At 44.9% G+C, this 4,689-nt stretch overlaps 1 pseudogene; it reads left to right on the top strand.

Moving 5' to 3' along the window:
* The first annotated feature begins 653 nt into the window (after positions 1 to 653).
* LOC102877333 overlaps positions 654 to 4,689 on the top strand; it is a 5,894-nt pseudogene continuing 1,858 nt past the window's right edge.

Here is a 4,689-nt window from a genome sequence, read left to right on the forward strand (position 1 = left end):
GTAATGCTTACGTTTTTCCACATTTCCATTATAGTTTTCTTTCTGCATAGCCATTTTTTTTAAAATTGTGTATCTAGATTAGCATGCCATGCATATATTTAAGTTTACAGATTATAAAAGGAAAAATAGTTCCCCCAGACCTTTGTGCTTGAAGAAAAACCCCCAGACCATATTTAAATCTTATTAAGTGGAAATATTCTTTGACTAGTGCTTTCCAAATTGAAAATTTTTGTTGTGAATTGGAGGAAGGAAATTTAACATCCTCATTAGGGTAATTTTTTCCTATATCCTATTAACTAATTCCAAGATTGCTTAATATGGTATCAACCTTTTCATTTGGCTGAAAACTTTGCCTTCATGGAAACAAAGAATACTGTGTATATGTACTTTGGCACAACTGCCATTAACAACATTGCCATTGCCTTTAAAACAGCTAACTGTTAAGATTCAAACAAAAGTGTGAGAAAGAGAGAGAGAGAGAGAGAGAGAGAGAGAGAGAGAGAGAGAGAGAGAAAGGAAGGAAAGAAAAAGAAGGACTACTGATCTCAATACAGCAGTATTTCTCATAAAATCAAAAGTTTTAAAAATGTATTATTTGAAAATAAAGTTATCTCTTTTTAAAGGTTTTTTAAAACTTAATAAAAACAACAAAAAATTATAAAACTTCTGAAGAAATGCATGCTTCTAAACCGAAGAAAATAATGAAAGAAAAGACAATTCGGGGGTGGGGGAAAACCCAAACCCAAACTGAAGAATAGACTCCCTCATTCTGAACCTGCCCCTAACACCTATGAATCCACATGTGAAGACAGTAACAGCAAACTGTAACCGGAAATACCAGTGGAACAAAAAGAAGGAGCTTACTCCAATTTTCCTGTCTCTGAAGTGACTGTTGAACTTCTCAAAACCTGAGGAGTGAACTTTCCCTTTCTGCTTCCTATGCAAGTGAAGATGATTCAACAGGTCTATGGTGGGAGAGAGTTAATTTCACAGGCACAGACTGGAATTTGGAAGACATTTTCCTTTGCCATCCCCTAGACTGAGAGACTTCAGGGAGATCTGCAGGAGAGAAAGTGAGGCTGCTCTGACACCTTCAACAGACTCAGCAAATCAAGAAAGCTAAGACTTCAGTTATATCACAGAAAAGCCCCTGTCAGTGGCTTGGTTTTTTGTTTGGGTTTTTTTTTTAATTGGGAAAAGCATATACAAGGAGGTGAGGGTTGGGGGCAGAAGGGTGAGGATGGGCCAGGGTGCAGTTGCAGAGCTGCACAGTTTGATCAGTGGGGGGAGCAGGTGAAGGAAATGATGAGGGTCCAATGGGGACCAGATGCTACAGAGGAATGACAAGCATTTTCCAATGGTAATTAAACCAACTGTCTTATTGATTTGGGAATTGGATGCCGACTCTCTGGCTTCTTTATGCTGAACAGGGGCATAAATGTAAATGGGGGGAAGGGAGGACGCTTTATCTCCTTACTGGTGGCCTTATGTTAAAGCTGCTTGGCTTCTTGCTCTGTTAGAAGATATTTTCCTGTCATTTGCTCCCCTCTGGACTGCAAAGTGTTTTCCCAGGTGGATCCAGTGGGAATGGCTGGTTGAACCCAGAGGCTCCATCCTCCTTTGCTTCCTTAGCTGTCATTGTATTTCCTTTTTGTCACTGGCACTGGGTTCAGGGTCAATTCTGGCGTAAAACTCAGTGTTAAGGTTACCTATATAGGAAAGGGAGCAAACCTAGAGAGAACAAACTTGTGAGTTACAAATAGAAGGGCTTTAAGGGTGTTGCTTTCAGGTTTACTGGGGGGGGTGGCAGAAGGTGGCCTAGATAATATTCTCTGGATAACCTAGGTATTCTTGTTTTTTTTCCTTCCCCACCCAGGGGTCAGATGGCACAATCTAGGAACTGAGGAGCTCACCCTGAGGGCCGCGATGGCTTGCCCCGAGCTGGGGGCGAGGGCCAGGGGCCGAGGGCAGCCCAGGGCAACACCCCCCAGGATCTGGCTGGTATACTCCCCCTACAATTGCCCCTACCCCAGTCTGGTCCCCTCGCCTGACTTGAGGACTCTGTGGTCAGGGATAGTGTTTCCAATTCCAGCACTGCCACTTTTACCCCCCCCCATAAGTGGTCATACTATATTTTGAAGTAGGTGTCACTGCCCTCCCCCTTTATATATGATAAAGGGAACCTGAGAATTGTTAACAGACTCCCCCAGGTCTAACCATCTTTTGGCAGAAGGATTCAACAGAACAAAATATGTGGTGCATTTAGGATGTCAGTCCTCTTGTGCATGCTGCCACTGTTAAGGTCATTAGACTCACAGTGACTTTCAGGAATCCATTGTATAGGTGATCATCTTCTTTGGCCTGTCCAAGGAAACGCAAACCTGCAGATGGTGGGCATGCCTCCCAACCCCACCTCCTATGCAGGCGGCCAGTGGGGCACGCGCGCCCCCCCCACCACCAGCGCAGGCGGCCGTTGGGGGCGCATCCCCCAACCCCACCACATGGACACTAGGCGGCTGTGTGGCCCCTCTTGTGCAGGTGGCCGGCGAGCACCCACTTCCCCCACTGCTGCCATCCTGGCTCCAAGAATTCTCTCCAGAACAAGTCCACCCTGAGGCAGTGTGGTGGCTTCGCTGCACCAGTCTTAAGGAGGGCCGGTGCCCAGCATCCATCCTGGGTGAGGGAATCCATTAATTCCAGCTGTGGAAGCCTCATGGAGCTGCAGCGGCTGTGCAGCAAGGTGCGGGCTCTGCAGGGTGGGGGTTGGGAACCATGAGACTCACCCATTCCTCCTTGGGAATCCTTGAATTCCTGTTGTTGAGCCTCGACCTTCACTGAGGGCCAGTTATCAACTGTTTAAGTGTTCAATTATCAATAAGCCAAAGTCTGTGGAAGGCCATAATGGCCCTGCTTTAAGTGGTTCGCTGCTCCCACAGCTCACCACGCTGTCTCTGCCTCCACCGCCATCTTGGATCTCCTCAAGTGGCTTGTTTTTTATGATGGAACACCATATGGAGGTCAATCAGATCACATGAAGAATGAGACTCACATGCTAGTTGGGACACTAAATGTATCTAAGAACACCTACAAAATGGCAAGGTAGACCTCACTAAACCTACACATGGATTTCATGGATGAAGTTAACCAGTTGTTGGATATTGGTTTTGCTGATCAAGTAAAGAGATTTTATCTGGGGCATGCAAGAAAGTTGGAGAACACAATCCCTAATCATTGTTTATTTCTACAACTTACCTTTAAATACATTGAGTATTTAATATTGTTGAGAAATGCATGAAATCTTCATATGCGCAGGTGGACCTGATAGGTAAAACAACTCAGAAAATGACAATAACTGTAGAGCACCTGGTTATCAAGTGCCATTGGACTCACAGGGAAGAGGTCATTGGAGATGATATGTAGGTGTATGGTGTTTATCATTGGGAACATGATTATGTTCTGCAAAACCAAGAAGGAAGTGTAGGAGCTGTCCCAGGAAACATGCAACAAGCCAAGTTTCTAATCATTACATGGAGACCTTCCACAGAAGCAAAGGGAAATCACCCTGAAATGTTCTTAAAATGGTGATCTTGGAGACAGGAAGATGGCAGAGGGGAGAGCACAGTGTGAAGAACCAGAGGGAAAGCAACCTGCATAGAGAGGATACCAGAGAGTACTTTACTCTCCACAGAGACTGACCATCACAGCGTGATGCGAACAGTAGGATTTTGAATCAGAACTTTTGCTAATACATTATTTTAGAAGCTTTAAAAACCTGAGCCCTGCCTGCCTGCCCTGCAGCGGTCCCGCAGCGGTCCCATCGCAGACCCAGCAAAAGCTGGAATCCACTAGCTGAGCTGAGCTGCATTGAGACTCACCTGAAAGGAAAAAGGTTAGTGGGGAAATCGGCTGAATTCTCTTAAGCCCACTAAAACCTGGAGGGTCTGAGGTGCGGCGTGGAAAATAGGAATTTAATCATAACTTTTGTTGAAACTTTTAGTATTGGAACTGTGGGAACAAAGCCGCGTGGACTTGGCAAAAACCGGAAGCCACTAGATGAGCTTCTAAGAGACCCATTTGAAAGGAGAAAACTTAGTGGGGAAATTGGCTTATTTCACTTAAGCTCCACTAAGACCCAGTGGGTCTGTTGCGTGATGTGGACAGTAGAAATTTGAACCAGAACTTCTGCTGGAGTGGACTCAGAACGAGCTAATAGCCTCAGTTGCAATCCGGACCACTTTTCGGTCACACTGCAGATCGGCAAATGCCGGAATTTGCAAGCTGAGCTTCTGAGGGACCCATTTGAAAGGGATAACCTTTGGGGGAAAAGTGGCTGAATTTTCTAAAGCTCCATTAAGGCCCAGTGGGTTTGTTGCATGATGGAGACAGTAGGACTTTGAATAAGAACTTTTAATGGATTAGAATCGGAAGTGTACGAAATCATCCTGGGTTACATTCTGGTCCACATTTCAGTGCGCACTCTGGATCAGCAAAAGCCACAAGCTGCTGGACCCATTTGAAAGGGGAAAGCTTAGTGGGAAAATTGGCTGAATCCTCTTAAGTCCCACTAAGACCCAGTGGGTCTGTTGTTTGACGTGGACAATAGGAATTCTAAAAAGAACTTTTATTGATACAAATAGTTTTAGGAACCACAGGATCTTAAACCCATACTGCTTTACAGAAATTTGACTG

Source organism: Elephantulus edwardii, unplaced genomic scaffold (genome assembly GCF_000299155.1).
Source record: "Elephantulus edwardii isolate Elephantulus edwardi_28Jun2011 unplaced genomic scaffold, EleEdw1.0 scaffold00019, whole genome shotgun sequence".
Classification (NCBI taxonomy): Eukaryota; Metazoa; Chordata; class Mammalia; order Macroscelidea; family Macroscelididae; genus Elephantulus; species Elephantulus edwardii.